Genomic DNA, 22,172 nt, shown 5'->3' with positions numbered 1-22,172 from the left:
CTCTGCTTAAAGACCTTTAAAGAACGAGACTCCACCACACTCTGAAGGAATGCATTCCACTGTCAAAGAGCTTACTGTCAGGAAGTTCCTCCTAATGTTGAGTTGAGCAGAATCTCTTTTCCTGTAGCTTGCATCCATTGTTCCATGTTCTAGTCTCTGGAGCAGTGGAAGACAAGTTTGCTCCATCATCAATATGATACGCCTTCAAATACTTAAACCTTGTGGCTGCAGGACCGGCAGCCATTTAACCATTGTGCTACCAAAGCACCACTACACTTTCATGGAATAAAAAGCTGGAAAACTCCTCTTTATTCATGGGATAATGATGGGATTATCACGATGTCTTGCGACGTCATCCGATAATCTCTGCGCAATTGAGTGAAACTGACGGGAACATCCCACTATGCTCCCGTCACTTTTGCCCATCTAAAAATATTCAGAGTTAGAAGCCTGGTAAATGGAGGGAATGCTCTGCATGTAGCTTATCTTGTTTTTAGTAAGGCCTTTGACAAGTTCCCCATGATATTCTTGCAAAAAAAAAAAAGCTCTTAAAATGTGGACTAGACAATGTGTGTGTCGGGTCAGTCAGCTAATTATAAATCCACCTAACAGTCACATTGTCTAGCCCATGTTTTACTAGCTGTTTTGTAAGTATCATGGGAGACCTTGTCACAAAGATGGTCCATACTACACAGTTATAGCACTTTGAGACCACTTTAACTATCATGGCTCCATCGTACAGTAGTCTGGAATTTGTAGCTGCGTTACTTAGAATTCTATGCTAGAGACCTCTAGTGCTGTAATTCAGCAGAATGTGGACTAGAGTTCTACGTCAAGGAATTCAAAGAACCTCATCAGAGTAGAAATCCTAGGAATCTGTAGGATGAAGCCATCAAAATACTATTACAATGCCTTCCTGATAATGGAGGAATGCATTTCTGAGCATTCATTGTCCTTGCTGGGTAGGGCTGTTGGGAGTTGCAGTCCAACAACAACTGGAAGGCCACATGATTCCTATCCTTTTCATCTAGCAAGGTTCTCCTAACATGACTGTCTCTTACATTTATTGGCATTAGAATGGCCTAAATTATAGTATATCGAAAGCTCTGAGAAATATATATGGCATCCTAAGTGACTTGGAGCTAGACATCTGAGCTACAGTGAGCAACCATTTGAATGCAAAGTCCCTACTCAGGGATGGACATTCTAGAATGTAAATGGAGGCATTGTGCACATATTGTTGCCGCAGGATTTATTTTTGGAACAGAATGTTAACTCCTTTTTTCTTTTTTTAGCTCCTGTGTTTATCTTGCCCTGTGAAAAGACAGACCACAAACTGGGGGCACTGCCTGAAAATGCAACTTTTCCCCTTTGCTTTTGCAAGACAAACATTGTAGAAATGTACTTGCTATTCTCACTGCAAAGGAAATGTTTAATAAACTGCAAAAGAAAAAAGATGCCTTGCAGAATGTGTTTGAAGATAGGGAATTTTTTAAATATATATATTTTGTTTAACATTACACCCATATTTTCCTTGCTTTTTTTTTCCAAAAAGGGAAACACACCAAATATTCTTTTAAAATTCTGCATAGCTGATTAATTTCAGAAATACAAATTGAAAAACAAGGAGTCCTGTGGCACTTTTAAGACCAACATATTATTATAGGAGGAACTTTCATGGAGTATATGCCACATGCAGGGACATGTGTGATCCAGGAAAACACATGCAATAATAAATGTGCTATTTTTAAAGGCAAAAAGGATTCTGCCTTTTGTAATAAGAGTTAAAAGAAAGTAATATGGTGACCCTTTGGAAAATGCTACAAGTAGGGCAGTGCTATTCATAAATGAATACTAGGCAAGCAAGGCATATCTGAGCATGAAATATCAGCCTTTGACAAATAAATGTGCTATTCGTAATGTCACTCAGTCATTGTGGCAGGACAGAACATCTCCAGTACCATCAGAGAAATCATTCCCAATGGTTGCTTTCATGCTTCAGTCCTATGGCTCAGTAATTCTGCATCATCTGGAAATTGAATTCAAGATAGATCTTTACACAGCACCATAGAAAATATCACACCTTCCAATTGTCCCAGTTTGGCAGGTACAATCCCAATTAATCTTCTGTTGTCCCACTTTTTCAGATGCTTTTAAAATGCCCCAGTTTTAATCTCCTTCTCCCACTTTCCCCAGCTTACTTCAATTGCTGCAAACTGATTTCAAAGTACAAAAGTAATTTGCACTCTGTTAGCTCAGTGGGGGGAGAGGAGAAGGGAAGGTGAAATCATATCCTTCCCACATGGTGCTAGACTCAGATAAAAGTAGACTGCTGCAGGCTCTCCTAGCTTCTCTGTTCCTCCTCATTTATAACCTTTGCCATTTTGACCACACGCTGCTATTACCTGGCCATGTGTCCTGGTTTTCATCTGTGAAATGTTGGAGGGTGAATGGTCTGAAAGTGATGGGCTCAGGAAAAGCATCTCTGGATGCAGTGTTTGGAAGATGCGAGTGGGCTGAGTAAAGTTGGAAGTGGGCTGATAAAACAGAAATGTGAGGTCACTATGGATAGTGGAGGAAATGCAGGTCATTCTTATTGTATAGAATCTTGACATGAAAGTGGAGGGAACAGGGACAAGTATGCCAGTGTTACCTTGTTCATGATCATCCTCTTTGCCATCCACATGGGGGTTATTCACATTGTAAAAATAATCCAAGATGAATCCAGGTTGAATCTCTGTTGTTCATGCACATCCCAAATGCATCCAATTATGTTGGGAGGAGGCTGCCAAAAAATCCACAATCTGGGATAATGTCCTGGACTGCAGCCAGAACACACAAACTCTACTGATAAGGATGGTAATTAGCAAAGCAAGCAGCTGAAACAGTCCACAAACCTTGCCAGGAATGAGAGAGAGAACAAGCCAAAAGCCGATGTCAGAAACACAGAGATCACCATAGGTAGTCCAGCCCAGGGTCAGGGCAGCCAGAAGGTAACAAGAGTCCAGTCCAGGGTCACAGCAGCCAGCAGGTAACCAGAGTCCAGTCCATTCCAAAGTCAAGGCAACAAGGAGTCAGGATACACAAAGCCAGTGCCGGCAGCAATCACACCAAAGGATCATGCAATAAACTCTGGCATTGAGTTGGCGTCTCTCTGTTTCCTAGATAGGTGATGCCCTCCCCTGTACCAGGTGAGGCTGGTTAGCTAATTGCCTTGCAGCAATACTCTGGGATCTGCATCTGCCAGCACTTTCAGCCTTGCGCTGCCTGAAGGAGGGAACCTCCAAGCCTGGTTCCTCCCCAGAGTCACCACTAGGCTGCTGTACCACCAGAGGAATCCCGCCATCACTAGGACCTGGCTGAGCCTCCTCCTCTGGGGCTGGGAGATCAGGGCTGGGCTCTGGCAGAGCAGTATTAACACCTGGTGCAGCCTCAGTTAACTCTTGCACTGGAGCAGGATTAACATCTGGTGCAGCCTCAATTAACTCTTGCACTGGAGCAGGATTAGCACCTGGTGTAGCCTCAATTACCTCTTGCACTGGAGGAACCCCATTCTCCTCCTCATTCTCCGAAACCTGCTCTTGGCTGGCCATGACAGATAATCCACATTGGGTTTTCCCCTGAGTTGTTTTTTTTTTAAAAAAAAAAAAGATTTGCTTCATTGGAAGTGTGAATAACTGATGCGAATAGACCTGGGATAAAACTCTGCATGCCTTGAATGTGCTCTGAATGCATACAGATAGTTGACTCCATTTTTGTTCAAATTCTTGCACATGTGATGACCAGTCTTTCAGAGATATGCATTGATGCAGTTCCATAGTGTGAATAACAAAGATGAGTCACATTGTTATGCGAAAAGAAAACCATGTACAAGATAGCTGTCTGAAGCAGAGAGTGTAGCCATACTGCAGAATTAAAGCAATTTAACACCATTTCAACTTCCATGGCTCTATCCTACAGAATTCTGGGATATGTACTTTGGTGAGGCATCAGTGCAGCTCTCTAAAGCTTGTTTTGTGACCCTCTAGACTGACAAGACCATCCCTTTTCTGCTCTCCTCAAAGGATGAATCGCCTCTCCTGGAACATTGTTTTCAACATAACTTGGTGCCTTGGATAGCTCCTTTAAATTTCAGACCAAAGTCTGTAAGGGATGCCATGTTCAACTGATATCTAAGCCACCAGCCTTGGTTGCAGCGTGGGCAATGAAATGCTTGAAAGAGTGGATTTTAAACACTGATCTGAATTGATTAGCTCATCATTTTTCCACAAGCTTCTAGGCATTTCCAAATGTCAAATCCATATGGATTTTTTTAAGGAACACTCTGTCCTCCTGATAAATAACTTTTCTTTGAATGCGTCATAAAGTCCGTGTGAGTCTGTGTGCCCAGGCATACATATATACAATACATAAACATATATTGCAATTGTTTGTCAACTGTCTTATTCCCATGGGTATTCTTTCTTGCCTTCAGGTAGAGAGGTGTGTGTGTGTGTGTACACATACTCAGAGGATTTTTTTGGTTTGCCTTCTAGCCAAGATAAAGATATAATTTAAAAAATCACCAGCATCTTTCTTTTTATAATGATCCTTGTATTCAACACAAGTTTTTTGTGTTTTGTATTGCTTCAAATTAACCTCCGAGCCACAATTATTTCTTCATTTACCCTATATTTTCCCCACTGCATAAAATTATTTCATAATTGCATTATCTCCCCACAACCCATTTTAATTATTTTCCTTGTGTTATATTTTTTTCCTTTCCTGGGTATTAAAATATCATATTAATAGCACCTCATAATTTCACTATTTTCCCCTAACTCATTCAGAAGCAGTTTGTTGTAATTACTTGTTTTTAATTCATTAAAGATTAATTAATCAGGATAATCCCCAACATCACCCTTTAAAATTCCCTTTCATTTGTTTTTAATTAATTTTAGAAGATTTTAAAATGGATTCAATCACTTCCACTTGCAGGATGGGGGAATCTCTGATGACTAGTTGAAGCTGTATCAAAAGTAACTGAGTATCTGCATGCAACTTGGGGTTTATATTCAAGGGCCAACAAACCTTGAAAATAAGGTAATCGTCTCAGAAGTTGTAGAGCCACGTGTATTATGCAAGATGAAAAGTTCAGAAAGCAAAGGAGAATGCTCTCAAAATTTCCCCTGTGTCACATGGTTCCAATTAAAATGAATTAATTTACAGGAAATCTTGGATTTCTCACTGTAGAAAACATGGGCTGGAATCTTGTTGGTGTCACTCACATGTATGTTCCTTTACACAAGCAGCTGGAATATTTTGAACTATGTGTATTGGATATCTTCAGTACATGGTTGAATAAGTAGAGTTCAATAAATGTAACCATTGCTACATTTTGTTAGTCCTGTCTAGAGTAGAGCCTGTGCATCAATTAGATTTACCTACATTTTCACTATTTACAATTCAATACTTGATTTAGTTGTCTTTGGCACGTTACAGACCGCCGGAAAGCGGTGGTCTGCCTGCGCCATGATTAGCGGCAATGAGAAGCCCCAGTGGCCAAACTGCAAGGCTTCCCGCCTGCACTAAGAAGAAACGCCAAAATGGTGCTTCTTCTTGCGCCGCGCAAATGACGTGGCGTGGCGCCAATGGCGCACTCACCATGTCATTTCCGCAGCGTGATGTCCGGACGCTACGCGGCGCGACGTCCAGACAGTACACATCCCATCTGTATAGGGCGCCGCCATTTTGTATGCACAGAGCGCTTACTAGGGTTAGGGGCGTGAAGAAGTCATGCCCCTTCCTAACCCTAGTACGTGCTCCACGTATACTATATCTCCATGTGGAATGGGCCATTCTCTATGGATTCCAGCCAAGCCCATGCAGTTTTGTATTTTTAGATGGTGAATTAACTATATGTTAATGCCCTTCTGCCCTCAGGTGTAGTGGATCACACTATCTGGTGGCCACTGCAGAACCAAGATTTAACTACAGATCCTGTCAGTTTCTGTACATTTGGAAGGTGGTATCTTTTGTCCTAGAAAGCAAAATGCCTTGACTCAGCCCTGTGTACAGGGCTGAATCTTCACTCATCATTTATCAAGTCTTAGTCCAGGAGCGGCTATGGGCTAATATCCTAGCAGAAGAAAAGAATCTGTGGTGAAGCTGGAGAGTAGCAAAAAGGTTGGAATTTTGGTGGTGTCATACACATGGGTAAATTCTTTTACACGTTTAGTTGTACTTTTTTGACCAGTATAAAATAGGTATATTCTAGTCATGGCTGGGTAAGATGTGTTCCACGACAGTAACTGTTTCATATGGGCTTCAATCCCATTGGGAAACCAGAGTCTGAATCCTGGCTCAGCCATTGAAGCCCACTGGATGACAATGGGCAAGTCACACTCTCTCGGCCTCAGAGGATGGCAAGGGCAAACCCCTTCTGAAGAAACCTTCCAACAAAACCCTATGATAGGCTCACCTTAGGGTCATTATAAGTCAGAAATGACTTGAAGGCACACAACCATGACAAAAAGAGATATTTATGTACAGTATACTGACACATTGCTATGTGAAAGAAATTGACAAAATCTCCTCTGAATATTCCTTGCCTCTGAAAACTCTATGAAGTTTATGGGGTCACACTAAGTCAGCAAATAACTGGAATGCACATAAACACACATGCACACACAAATGCATGTGTGTGAATATGGTAAGTCAGCACAGAGCAGTCTGTCTGTCTCGTAGGCCTGGGAGAAAAAGCTACAAACCAGCATAAGGTCATTTGAGATGTGATGCTATTTTATACCAAGTCAGAATGTTATTCAATCCAGCTGAATATTTGCTCTCCATGGTCTCAGAGAAAAAGCAGTCTTTCCTGTGTGACAAAGGTGGGAATTCTCTTTCAGCCTGAAGGCCAAAGTGAACATCAGAGAAGTTCTTCAAGAATGCATAACAGTGGTGGTGGGTAGGACTAGATTCATTTTGGTGCTGAGTAGCCCAAATGCCAATACAGTTTGCCTTAAGGTTCTTATTGCCAACTGAGCCTTCACTAGCAGAGCCATTTTAACATATTAGAGTCAGAAAGAAGCATGTAAAAACCTTGGGAAGCCTTCAAATGATGGCATCATGAGTAAGCAGGAATGGTGTTCTAGGAGATCTGCAGTTCTCCATCTCTGCTATATGAGATTTTTTAAACTTATCAGGAAAGGAATGAACCTGAGACTTTTCCTGTAAGTATGTACCCCCATCATTACTTTTCATGTTGGTTGGGAACCTAGAGACAAACAACTTTTGCTGGTAAATCTACTTTGGATTTCAATCTAAATATCAGAAAAGCTGTCAAAACCCCAGAACCTCTGTTGGGTAGTTCCTTTAAAGTTTGGCCTAAATCTCTATTGTATTCCTGGCCCCCATACTCTCCAAATTTCACAGATAAAAACTAGCAAACATATAGCCAAGAAACATCTTCTACTAACCAGGCCCAATCCTGCTTTGCTTCTGAAATCAGAGGGGATAGCGTACATTCAGGGCGCTGTTGTAGTAATGAGATGGGAATGTACTTCTACATGAGGGTCCCACTGGTTCTTTGTTAAGTGCAGAGTGGTCATTTTTGAGCAATGGCTATCTTGATTCCTTTGTTGAATCTGTTTCCCACATTCTTTTAGAGAGTGACATTATGGCTGTAGCAAGAATTTTAACATTGTGGGTAAGCCTGTCTGCCTCTCACCCTGCTAAAACAGGAATTGGGAGGGGGGGGGCATAAGGATCCTAAAATGCAAAAGTTAGAATCATAGAAGCCATTTTATTCCCTATTACCATGTATACATGTGAGAGCTGGACAATTAATAAAGAAGGTAAGAAGAAAATCAATTCATTTGAGATTTGGTGCTGAGGGTAACATGGATGACCAAGAAGAAAAACAAATGAGTCTTAGAACTCATTGGCCTGTTCCGCATGGGCGTAATAGTACAGACTGGGTCCATACTAGGGTTAGAAAGGGGTGTCCCTTCCGAACGCCCCTCACCCTAGTACGGATCGAGTCCGTACAAAATGGTGGTGCCCGTTCCACATAGGGGCCGCCATTACAACGTCACGAACGCGCCACCTCCAAACGAGGTGGCGTGGATGTGATGTCTTTGCACCCTTTCCACAGCGCTCTTTCCACGGTGCTAGAAGGAGCTCCGAAATGGAGCTCCTTTCAGCATTTGTGTCGCTGGCACAGCCTTTAGATGGCTGCGCCAGTGACGAAAGAGAGAAAGGGGCCGAGCGGCCCCTTTCTCCTCCTCCCCGCCACCACCAGGTGTCCTTGGAGCTTGAAGCCCCAAGGACAGCCCTTTCCAGGCCACGGGGAAGCGGCCTTTTGCCGCTTCCCCGTGGCCTGGAAAGTGGCAGTTCGGGGCCCCAGAGGCTGCCGTTCTGGTGGAGAAAGGAGCGCCTACAGGCCGCCCCAAAGGGGCAGTCTGCAACACGCCATTGTCAACTGTCCCTGGAAGCCAAGATGACAAAACTGAGGCTGTTATAATTCAGACTCATCATGAGAAGACACAATTCACTGGAAAAATGATAATTATAGGAAAGGTGGAGGGTAGGAGAAAGAGGAAGGCCACATGCTAGATGAATAGTCTCTATTACGGAGGTCATGGATATGATATTGCAGGAATTAAGCAGAACAGGGAAAGTCAGGAAATATTGCAGATGTCTCATCCACAGGGTTGCCATGGGTCAAGATCGACTCACGGTTGGTTAACTACAACAAAAGTCACTGTAATGAAGGGGGCATGTGAAATGGGGTGTCCATGACAGCCATATGCTAAGCACCTCTTCAAACCAGGTCACCCTTCTAAGCTATGGTGACAGTGCTTGCCCATGATCAAAGGCAGACAAGAACCACAAGACTCACAAGCAAAGTAGAATTAAGTTCAATTTGAAACAATTCCCCACAGTCTGCTCTAAAAGAATGCCATGGGTTCAAAGCTATCTTTCATAAGCAAAAGGCTTATCTCTGATTTAAGCAATCTCACAAAATGCCACATTTGTGGCATATTTTTGGCTCGTCCCAATAATCCTTCCAAGACTCTCATTTCATCATCCTACACACTGCAATTAACCCAGTTAATTTTGGCTGTAATTTTTTTTTAATGCTGCAGAGCAATGATGCTAATATGGTTTCCTATGCAGTCTGCCAAAATTCTCTTTTTACGACCAGATCCTAGCCACACAAAGGCACAGTTTATTACTACAATTAACAATAAAGATAAACGTTTTTAGCATCTTCCAGAAAGTGAGTTGAACTCTCAGAAGCAGGGAGAAACTCAAATGGCAGCACACTCTCTTTCTGCAACCTGCGTGATGTGGTCTTTGTGTCAGATGTTCTGTTAAGATAGAGAGAAAAAGGACTGAGGCAAATTCCATTTATAGAACAACCAACAAACAAAGACTGATAAATTACATTTATGTCTATTTCAGCCTGCTACATCAGAAGCAGTCCAATGGCTATGTAATGATGGCTTTTCAAGGACTTGACAAACTATTACAGTCTCTGAAACAATTATCTTCCATAACAGGAGTGGAACCAATATAGAAGATACTGTGGGAGGCTGGATTTACTATGGGAGGCCAGATTTCTCCATCTTCTGTCTAATCTTCTATGTGACGGATGAGCTGTTTGTTTGGCAGATGTCCAGTGAAATACAGCTGGTATGTAAAGCATTCAGGATATGCAAGGAGTTAAATTCATAGAAATGATCTTAGAAAGAAAACAGAAAGGACAGATTAGTTAGACTCAAGAAAAAATGGTGTCTTTTTGGTAGGTCAAGAACTTCCTCTTCATTTTTGGTCTACAACTTTCTCTTTTGGCTGTGAACAGAAGACATAGTTGATGAAACTGTAATTCGTGCATACTACTATTGAGTATTGAGACCATCCGTTCTTCAGGAAGGTTTGAAGCCCACTTCGTATGGAATCTGAATTCTATAAAGATCTAAAACTAAACCATACATAGTAGCTAAAGTGTTTATATAGAAATGGTTAGAGTTTTTTTGGGGGGGAGGGACGTTTGAGAAACTCCTCTGACTGCAGATGTCATCTTCAGTTCCTGAAATTTTTGACTGGGAGACCAGAGTTTGAATCCCTAGTTGGACATGCAAACCATCTTTGAATAAATCCTGCCAAGTAAACCCAGTGATAGGGTCATTTTAGGATTGCCATAAGTCAGAAATGACTTGAAGGCACACAACAACAATAAAAACTTTTAAGTCTTTTAAGTTAAAAAAAAATGATGTTCAGCCCTCCAAAATTGCCCACCCCTGCCCTAGATGGAAGATTTTGCCATAGGTGCTCTGGGTGTACATTAGGACTAATTTAAGGGGAGGGGGAATCTTGGCCATGACACCAAAGACCAAGAAAGGCAGGGAATGAAAGGGTTTTTTGTGAGACTCCTGCATCTCCACTCACAAAAGCACAGGTGCAAATTTGGAAATGATAACCATAGTTTAGAGAGACACAGTCCATCTCACTATAGTGACCACATGACCTTCAAGTTGTTTCTGACTTATGCTGACCATGAGGCAAACCTAAACAAACTTAGCCCTGTTCAAATATTTGAAAGGATGTTATACTGAAGATGAGACCTCGTGGCACAGTGGTTAAATACCTGTACTGCAGCCACTCACTCACAAACCATAAGGTTGAGAGTTCAATCCCAGTCAAGGGGGCTCAAGCTCGACTCAGGCTTGAATCCTTTGAAATTCGCTAAAATGAGTACCCAGATTGTTGGGGGCAATTAGTTTATACATTGTAAACCACTTAGGGAGGGCTTAAGTGCACTGATAAGTGGTATAGAAACATACTTGCTATTGCTATGGAGCAAATTTGTTTTGGGCAGTTCCAGAGAACAGTACCAGACCGATGGGTTCAAACTGCAAAAAAAGAGATTCCACCTCGACATTAGGGAGAACTTCCTGACAGTAAGAGGTACTTGACAGAGGAACACACTCCCTCAGAGTGTGGCTTTCTTTGGAGGTTTTTAAGCAGCGGCTGGATGACCATCTGTTGGGGGTCCTTTGAATTTGTTTTCCTGCATGGCAGAGGGCTGGACTTGATGTGCCTTGAGTGATTCTATGATTCTGTCACAGGGATTTCTTAGCAAGATTTGTCCAAAGGTCAGTTGTGGTTGCGTTCCTCCAAGGCTGAAAGAGTATGACTTGCCCAAGGTTGCCCAGTGGAATTCCATGGCTGAGTGAAGACTCAAAGTCACAGTCTGATATTCAAACCACTGTACCACATTGGCTCTCATTGAATTTCATATACGCCTCCCTAACCCAGGATCTTATAGAATTCCAAGTGTTCCTTTCTAAACTCCTAACCCCAGGATTCCATACAGTGGAACCATGGCAGTTAAAGTGGAATCCTAGTGCTACAGTTGTACAGTATAGTGCAAAAGTGCCCATGAAGCTGTTCTTGGGACTATTTTTCTTGAAACCAGGATTGGACTGTACAGCCCTTCAAGGAGAAGATGCTTTCAAAGAGAGTAATGTCCCCTGATAGCTCTTCAGAAAATGGACTGTTCTCACTAAAATAGGATATGTGGTTAACCTAGCCATAGCAATCTGATGTACAGTAGTCCATAATCCCCATTTAAACAAGGGTAGGCACTGTAAGAGGGATTCAATGGAGAGTACATTTGTCATCCAGCTCAAACTTGGATAGCATCTGCATCATCCCATAAGTGTTGACAAAAAGCCTTGCTTCTAATGAGAACAGTTAGCAGATCATTAAATATGGAAGGCTGTTCTGTGTGTCCTAACGTGGTGGTTTATAGCCTCTGAGAGGCTTTCCTTTTTTATGCCCAACAATATCTCTGCAATTAACAAAATTGCCTAGACCCGTTTAAAAATCCATGCACTGCACCTCCTTTGTAGGCATTGTTTTCTGAAGAGCATTTGAAACGTCATTGACATTCAGTAATGTTGAGGTGCATTACTAATTATTCCCAGCATGAGAGCCTCCTGGTACTTATGATTTATTATGAATACTTATGATTTGATAATCATTCTTTTTCACATGCACACACACAAAAAAAACTCTCTTTAGTCTAGAGAGATTTATTGTTTCAAAGGCTGTCTAATACCCCACTGGCTTGGAAACAGTAGCTAATGCATACCGCCTGCTGGTACTAATTACTTTTCTTTCTTTTTTTTACCCCTTCTTGGGTATTAATACAGAAATGAATTCGAGCCCTCATTCATACTCTTTACTGGCAACTCCTGGCTCCTGATTCAATACACAGATTGCTGTACACATAATGATGGCTAAATAAATATTAATAGATAATTCAGTGTACATTTTTATGAATTTATAACATCCATTTTATGAGTAATAAGCAGTAATGAAGTGATGCAATTGCAGACCTTAGAATTAAGTCAAATGTTACTTGAAATAAGTTACTTCTGGGTGGTAACAATAGTATATTTTGGAAGAGTAAAAGTTACTTTAAAGTCTATTTTAACACATTTTAGTCTATTTTAACACATGTGACTTTAAAATTGCAATTATAGTCATAAAATAGAGCTTTGGCAATACTTATCACGCAACATCGCCTCTGACAATGTTCTGCTGTGTGTGTGAAGTGTGGTTAGGGCATCCCTTTTCACTGATGAGATGAATGAAATTTGAATGAATAGTGAATGGATCAATGAATTTCATTGAAATTCCCATTAGATTTCATATGCAAAATATCACTGCCATGGCAGTTGTGATATTGGCAATCATGTGGCATAACTGTCTCCTCTTCTTCCCTTTTGCCCCTCTCCCTCGCTATTCACAAGCAGCCTGATTTTCATTATTTTTTTCTATATATATATATCATAGAATCATAGAATCATAGAATCATAGAGTTGGAAGAGACCACTAGGGCCATCCAGTCCAACCCCCTGCCATGCAGGAAATCCAAATCAAAGCATCCCTGACAGATGGCCATCCAGCCTCTGTTTAAAGACCTCCAAGGAAGGAGACTCTATCACCCTCCGAGGGAGTGCATTCCATTGTCGAACAGCCCTAACTGTCAGGAAGTTCCTCCTAATGTTCAGGTGGAATCTCTTTTCCTGCAGCTTGCATCCATTGTTCCGGGTCCTGTTCTCTGGAGCAGCAGAAAACAAGCTTGCTCCCTCTTCAATATGACATCCCTTCAAATATTTAAACAGGGCGATCATATCACCTCTTAACCTTCTTTTCTCCAGGCTAAACATCCCCAGCTCCCTAAGTCGTTCCTCATAGGGCATGGTTTCCAGACCTTTCACCATTTTTGTCGCCCTCCTTTGGACACACTCCAGTTTCTCAATGTCCTTTCTGAATTGTGGCGCCCAGAACTGGACACAGTATTCTAGGTGGGGCCTGACCAGAGCAGAATACAGTGGCACTATTACTTCTCTTGATCTAGACACTATACTTCTATTGATGCAGCCTAAAATAGCATTGGCCTTTTTAGCTGCCGCATCACACTGTTCACTCATGTTCAACTTGTGGTCTACTTGGACTCCTAGATCCCTTTCACACGTAGTTTCATTCAGCCAGGTGTCACCCATCCTATATCTGTGCATTTTATTTTTCTGCCCTAAGTGCAATACCTTACATTTCTCCGTGTTGAATTTCATTTTGTTAGCTTTGGCTCAGCTTTCTAGTCTATTCAGGTCATTTTGAATCTTGATCCTGTCCTCTGGGGTATTAGCTATTCCCCCTAATTTGGTATCATCTGCAAATTTGATAAGTATGCTTCCAATTCTGTCATCCAGGTCATTGATAAAGATGTTGAATAGCACTGGGCCCAGGACAGAGCCCTGTGGGACCCCACTGGTCACTTATATATTAAAAACTTTAAACCACATTAGCAGAACTCCAAAACTGAGTTAAAAAGTTATAAACCATAAACCACAGTGAGAACACTGACAGATAGGTGGGTGGAAATACAGTAGACAAATATACAGATAATGGGATGAATAGGTGGGTGAATGCCTGGACAGACAAACACAAAGGTAGAAAACACAGAAGAAACACATCTGAATAGGATTGCTTGGGAATTGTAGTTTATTGTTGTACCAGAGCTTTCTGACAGAGAATGCTAAATGTCTTGCAAAATTACAGTTCCCAGAATTCCGTAGCATTGAGTCAGGTCAGTTCAAGCGGTGTCAAATTGGATAATTTCTACAGAATGGCAGGTTATAGACCGCCGCTTTGAGGCGGTCTGCCGCCGCTGCCGTTTCCTCCGTAAAGGGGCTGTCGCAGCCACACCGCACGGCTCCCTTACGGAGAAAAAAGAAGCTCCAAAATGGAGCTTCTTTCTGCGGCGCCCTAATGACGTCGTGAAGCGCCGCTGGCGCACTCACAACATCATTAGCACCGCAACACATTTGGACGCACAGCGTCCGATACGTAAAGATGGCGCCGGACGTGTGGAACGGCCGGCGTCATATTGTACGAACAGAATCCGTATTAGAGCCAGGGGCGTCTAGAAGAGACGCCCCTTTTTTAAAATGGGACGTCCTGCGGACGTCTCAAGTGGCGGTCTATAACCCGCCAGTGTTTTGGACCTGAGTTAGGAACTGGGAGTTTAGTCAGACCAAAGTAAGCTTTTCACCATACCAAATCATGTGTTTATAGTGGATATCACCCTATGCATTACTGTGGGATGATACACTATACCAAATATCACTCTGTATGTGGGAAATGACCAGAAGACATTGGAGTTTATCATACCCAAAATAAACCCAACGTACCTCTCCTGGGTTAGTTTCAATTACAGGATGCAGTCACATATTATCACGTGCAAAATACCACCAATGTCACCCCTCAACTGCATCCTGCCTAAAACCCAGCTACAAGTTGCACTCAGATGGCTGATTTGCAAAGTTGGGAAGCTCCTGACTTTGCAAATCAGCCATCTGAGTATGGCTCATAGCCAGGTTTTAGGCAGGATGCAGTTGGGCAGCAATATCAGCAGCATTTTACATGTGATAATACCCGACGGCATCCCATAATCAAATCTAACCCAGGAGAGGCGAGTTGGGTTTATTTGTGGTGCGATAAACTCCATTGTTACAAGCAGCCCAAGTTCCTTTATATAAACTGCTTCCCTCCTGGACACACATGTTGAAGCTGGAAACCTTGTCAAACGTAACCCATTTTCACTGCATTGCAGAGCAATATAACCAGTCCTTTGTAACTGAAAAGACAATGTCACAATCAATTGTACTTCTAAATGAAGTTGAGGACATTTGGGAAGGAGTCTCTCAATGAGCAGACTTCAAACTCTCCTTTTTATGATTCTGCTTTATAGCTACCTACATGATCCTCTCCCCCCCCCCCTTTTTTTTTTTTTTTTTTTAATGTGGCTAATTGCATTCAGGGACGAAGTTTCAGTTCCCATTACAGTTGTCTAAGTCCTATATACTTAATGGCAAGATGCAATGAAATGTGAAAGGAAGCTAAGCAAAGGAATAAAGGATATAGTGATGTGTTTCCCCATATCATGACACTCCTGGAAAGAAGTAGGGAAAATAGCATTATATATGTGACCTATATTTGCATACTTTAATTTGATAATGGGGAGATAAAGTCAGCCTTGGTTCAACCTTGAAAGTTGCTTCTTTAGCACAGTTTGGTCCATAGCTGGTATGTGATACTCCATGCATTATCTAGTGACTGTACACTAAGTCATATCCAGTTATGGGTTATTTTATCATTTAGGACTTTATCACACCAGCCTGCTGTCCTGCCAGAATTGCACTAGTTTAAGAAATGGAAGCATACCATTTGACATCATTCCTTATCATACTTTTCCCCACAATAGCACTTCAGTGCTCAGTAGTTGCATGATCTATTTTCTGCACTGTCAAATGCTGCTTTTGTGAATGTGCACGGGGCAGCCCAGCACTTTGAGAGAAATCAGAGCCAGCTTTGCTCAAGACTTTAGGGCAGAAGAAAAGTTAGAAACTTATAGTTGACCCAAAATGGCTCATTACTTTTTGACTCCATTTCCTCACATGCAGGGAAACTTGTGCTGATTTTAGCATTTCTTCAGCTCTACTTGCCATATTTGGGAATCATTCCTTGTTTCCATGTTTTACCCATCATCACAATCTGGTTCACCAGAAGCCCTGGTGGCACAGTGGTTAAATGCCAGTACTGCAGCTACTCAAGGGTTTATCGCATGCAGTTTTAACACCGACCCAGGCATGGGACAGGATCGGGTTGGACCAGGTTAAAACTGTTGTTACTGCATGCCAAATTGTTGCTGCAGTGCCGCCTGACCATCACCCATCCTCCAGCAGTGCTCTGCAGCTGATTTTAGTACTACGGAAGCATTGCTCTGTAATGCAGTGAAAATGTGTTACGTTCGACAAGGTTTCCAGATTCAATGTGCGTGTCCAGGAGGGATGTAGCTTAAATAAAGGGACCTGGGCTGCTTGTAACAATAGAGTTTATCGCACCCCCAAATAAACCCAACTCACCTCTCCCGGGTTAGATTTGATTACAGGATGCAGTTGGGTATTATATGGAAGCTTTCCATATACTAAAATCAGCCTCCAGAGCACTGCTGGAGGATGGGTGATGGTCAGGTGGCAGCACAGCAACAATTTTGTGTGCAGTAACATCAGTTTTAAACCATTCGGGCTATAAATAAAATGTATTATTATTATTATTATTATTATTATTATTATTATTATTATTGCCTGTCCTTCCCTTCTGATTCCAAGGAAGCTGTCTCAGTACTGGACCAATGTCGGTTGACAATAATGGACTGGATGAAGACAAACAAAATGAAATTAATCCAGACAAAACGGAGGTGGATTGAGGTTATAGTCCCCTTGAAATCTGTGCTGTTAGGTTTTATGTCTTATTTTCTATTTCTGTTGTTTTTGTCTTTGTTTTTCTTTAGCTTATCAGAGATTTATTATGAAGTGAAATGCAAATGCAATAAATATTCAAATAAAATAATCCAGATAGCTTTCACTTTGACTACCAAAGTGTCAAGAGAACATTAAAGTTAGGGTTAGATGGTTATGCCTAACCTGAGCTCTTAACTCTGCAACAGGCATGATGATGACGGGCAATATTTAACTGTTTCCTTTCTCATTTCCCTGTCTGTAAAATGCGAATACTACTGCAACAAGAACATTATGGAAAGGATGAAGGCAAACAACAAGAAACATAATCCAGACAACACAAAAATGCTCCTGGTCAGTTGAAAGGCAAATCAGGGAACAGGGATTTAGCCTTGATGGGGTCACACTCCCCCTAAAGACATGGGTCTTCAGTTTGGGTGTGCTCCTGGATTCATCCCTGAGCCTGGAAGTCCAGCTCTCAGAGGTACCCAGGAGTTCATTTGTACATTTAAACTTGTGCACCAGCTACACCCATTTCTTGAGACTTCAAACCTGGACACAGTGATGCACGCCTTAGTTAAATCCCATGTTGGTTACTTTAACACACTTAATGTGAACTTTCATTTGAAATATGTTCAGAAACTTCAGCTGGTCCAAAGAGCAACTTCCAGATGGTTAACTGGGATTGGCTACAGGGGGCATACAACTCCCCTGGTCCAACAGTTCCACTGGTTGCCTGTCCATTTGGGGGCAAAGTTCAAAGTGCTGGTGATGAGCTATAAAGCCCTACATGTTCAGGTCTTGGTTATTTGAAGATGTCCTCTAGGAATTTTCTGGTCTCATCTTCTGAGGAAGCTCACCATGGGAGAAGGCCTTCTCAGTGGCTTCTCCCAGGCTCTGGAACCCTCTTTCCAGAGAAGTTAGACTGGCATTATTTGAAGGCACTGGTCAGATGGGTCAGGATAGCATGGACTGAGCTCAGGACGTCATGGCAAGGTAAGGAGAATAGAGGGCTGTACAAACAGCTGGGGTTTGCCATGGAGTTTCCACAAAACTCCATGACAAAGCAGGGGTCAAATTAGCCCAGCAAAGAGGCTGTTTACCCTGGGATTGGGCCGAATCCACCAGATCCATGTCCAGTCTGGCAGGATCAAGTCTGATCCTGGCCCTAAGGTTTTGGCCTCCATCATCTGAACTGCATGATGTAAAGGTGAAGGGAATACCAACCTTTCGTCCCATGTGGATAACCTTTTAGTAGCTTTCCACAAACTGCTAAACACTTTTTATTAGGCTTTGTATAATGTGCTGGACTTGTATTTGTTGTTGTTTTAATTTGTTCTAACTGGTTTCACTTCTATGATGGTTTAATTGCTTTTTAACTTTTGTGGGCTGTTAATTTTTAATTATATTTGTTCTAGATGCTGTAAGCCACCTTAAATTCCAAACTGGGAAAAAGGAATGATATAAAGAAAAAGGAGAAGATTGTGAAGCAATATGCAAGTCAAACCCTGAGTCATCTAGCTAATTTATACAAGTGTAAGTTTCTGCTACACCAGCATATCACACTCTTTATACCCTTGGTTGCTGGCATTAGAGTAGCCATCAGGCACACAGCCTGAACGTCTTTTATTTTGTCTTACAATTAATAATACAGTTCCGAGTCTTGAAATGTCCATTCCTTTCCAGCCATCAAGCTTGGGAGCTTTGTCAGTCTGTGTTGTGACAGGTTCATTCTTGACTTTCCATTGCCCATATAGGGACATTCAAAGCAAATACAAAATTGGATCAATTTTAAAGCTAGCTTCAGTATTCATTGGAAGCCAAGGAGGCCTCCCTAGAGAAGAGAAGAAAAATAAAGGGGCAAATAGAAAACAAGTTAACAGGCTCCAGGGGTAGTTCCAGGGGATGGTTAAGGTAGGCATTTGCCAGACCAGACCATGGGAAGTTACTTTTTTGGGGACTAGAATTCCCAGAATCATACAGCCTGCATAATCCCTGGCCAAATGGATTGGCTGATTGGCTGATAATACAGTCAGCCCTCCTAATCCATGGATTTTTTATACACAGATTCAGGCATCCACAGTTTGAAAATATTCCAAAAAAAAAAAAAAAAAAAAAAAAAGCATAAATTCCAAATAGCAAACCTTGATTTTCCATTTTATATGAGGGTCACCATTTTGCTATGCCATTGTATTTAATGGGGCATAAGCATCCACTGATTTTGTTATCTACCGGAGGGTCCTAGAACCAAACCCCAGCAGATAACAAGGACCCACTGTATGCCAGTAGTGTTGTAGACAGGAGTATTTTTCATCCCTGCCTAGAAATGGGTGGATGGTAGAGAATATGCTTTTCCACAGTGTGTCCCCTCCCCTCTCCCGAATTTCTCCTTGGGTCAATACAAACTGAGCTGCAGATTTCTCATGACTCCCCTTCAGCTTTCATTAAGCCATGTCCACTTCCTATTTCCCCTTCTTTGCTTCAAAAAAGCTGTAGCTTCTCAAGAAAGTGTCTAGATTTCCGTGTCACTTTTGCCATGAGCCCGTGTTCTAATATCCTTTCCTACTAGTGTATGTCACCTCTCATGACTGTATCAACTGCCATCCTTTGCCCACTTCTCCCACCAGGAGCTGCATCTACACTGCAGAATTAATGCTGTTTGACACTGCTTTAACTGCCCTGGCTCAATGCTATGGAATTCTGGAGTTTGTAGTTTTGTGAAGTGTTTAGCTTTCTTTGTCAGAGAGCTCTGGTGCCACAACAAACAACAAATCCCAGGATTCCATAACACTGAGCCATGGCAGCTAAAGTGGTATCAAACTGTATTAATTCTGCAGTGTGACAGCAGGCATAGTCTCATACTCACTGGTCCCACTCATTCTATGGACTCATTATCACATGTCTGGGTAACTGTCAGGGGCTGAGGGAAGGCATTGGCACTAAATGGGACTCTGAAGGGCTGCTTCTCCACACACAACCCCTTGCCATGCCCCACATGCCCAGAAAAATTGTTTTACTTTTTAAACATGTTTTGTCCCCAAATGGCCCATTTCATGTTTCAAAATGGTCTTTCCTGAAGCAATGGTAGAAATGCCTCCTTGCCCTCTAGGAGGTGGAAGACATTTTGAACCCTATTTTTGAGAGGGGGGCATTGTGGTTGGGGGGACTGCACCCTTGCATTAAAGATTTTTCCACCACATATTAAATTTTAGAGTGTACAAATTTTGTATGAATATACCGGATACAGTGTGATCCCAAGAGCCAGTACGGTGTAGCTATTTCAGTGTTGGACTATGACTCTAGGAGGAGGATTCAAATATCTACTCTTTTTTGAAAATAAATATTATTAGATTAAAAAACCAAACACATATACATCTGCTTGTACATTGGAGAAGTAAAAAAGACATATCACAAAGACAAAAAAACTAAAAACAGACAACAAAACAAACAAAAAACAGAAAAAAGAGAAAGAAAACATAAACATTACTCTATATAAATAAACACAATTATACATTTAAAAGTGACTTCCCTTCCTTCAGTGTGAACATGACTTTGCTGAATATTTGACTTTCTTATTTTTCTTTTTTCATATATTTTAATACATCTGTTTCATTACAACCAATCTACCTTTATCATTATTTTGAAATTCTTAAATTCATTCATAATTATCATTTCCCCTATTCTTATATCAGTTGTAGAACATTCATATTTTTTTCCTTTCATTTCCCATGAAGATCACCTGAAGATAAATTTCTAGTCCTGAAAAGCAATTATGCTTTTTTTCTCCTCCTTCTTTAGAGAGATAATTTATAACTGGTAACCAATCTTTCTTATAACGATTGATGTTTCCTTCACTCATTAAGGTTGTTAATTCATCCATCTCCAGTATTTCTTAAATTTTACTAATCCATTATTTTATTGTGGGTTCTTCCTTGTTTTTCCATTTTTTAGCCAATACCGATCTTGTGGCTGAGGTTAAGTAGAATATGATTTTTCCTGCTTTATGTTCTAGTTCTTTATTAGTCATCCCCAGAAGGAATAGCAAGGGTTCCAAATCAATCTTGATGTCTATATTTTTTTCCATTTCCTTGTGTATATCAAACCAAAACTTCCTTGCCCGTTTACATTCCCACCACATATGCATCATGGTACCTACTTTTTGTAAGCAGTTCCAACATGTGCCTTTTGTATTTTTTTTTATAAATGTTTGACAATTTTTCTGGTATGAGGTACCATCTATATTGAATTTTATAATATGATTATTTTATATTGTAATGTAATGTGTGGTTTATTCTTTTTTCCAATTTCTTTCCCAATCTTCTAGTAGGATAAATTTGCCAAAATCTTGTACCCATCTAATCATGTACTGCTTTATCGTTTCTTCTTCCATCTCAGATTTTAAGAGTAGTTTATATAATTTTGATACATGATGTTGGGTTTATAGTGCATTAATTTCTCAATTTCTGTTTCTTCTTTTTCAATTTGGTAAATCTTTTCATCTGTTTTGTATCTCTCCAAAATTTGCCTGTATAAGAACCAATTATAGTTAAGGGCTTCTTGTTTTGTTTCTTCTGGTGTTTTCAGTCTATATTTTCCTTCTTCTTGAGTTAGTAGATCTTTATACGTTAACCATTTCTCTTCTTTCATCTGTTCCCTTCTGAAGAAGACTTTGTTCACTGAGGTCCAACTTGGGATTTTTTGAAATAGTCTTGATTTGTATTTTAACCAGACACAAATTAAATATTTTCTGATGTAGTGATTACTGAATTCTTTGTTTACTTTTGATTTGTTGTATATTAGATATGCATACCAACCATATGGCAATACATATCCTTCCAATTGTAGCACTTTTTCTTCTTTCAACGTAATCTAATGGCTAATCCAATCTAAGCAGCATACATGATAATAAAGTTTAAAATTTGGCAAATTTAATCCTCCTCTCTCTTTCGTGTCTTGTAAAATTTTCAACCTTATACTAGGCTTCTTCTTGGTCCATATGAATGACCCAAGATCTTTTCCCCAAGCTTTAAATGGAATAACATTTGTGATTATGGGGAGGGTTTGGAGGAGAAATAGCATTTTTGATGTGACATTCATCTTAACAGTTGAAAATGTGCCGATCCATGATAACTTATTTTGTCCAATGTTGAAGGTCCTTCTTTATTTCCTTCCATGTTACATCATAGTTGTTTTTATATAAATCAGAATTTTTTCGTGGTTAAGTTTATTCCCAGATATTTTACTTTTTTCTTAATTTAAAAATTTGATAAATTTGACAACTGCTCCTTTTCAACCTTTGACATATTCATTATT

Source organism: Sceloporus undulatus, chromosome 5, assembly GCF_019175285.1.
Source record: "Sceloporus undulatus isolate JIND9_A2432 ecotype Alabama chromosome 5, SceUnd_v1.1, whole genome shotgun sequence".
NCBI lineage: Eukaryota > Metazoa > Chordata > Lepidosauria > Squamata > Phrynosomatidae > Sceloporus > Sceloporus undulatus.
This window is presented reverse-complemented; position numbering follows the sequence as displayed.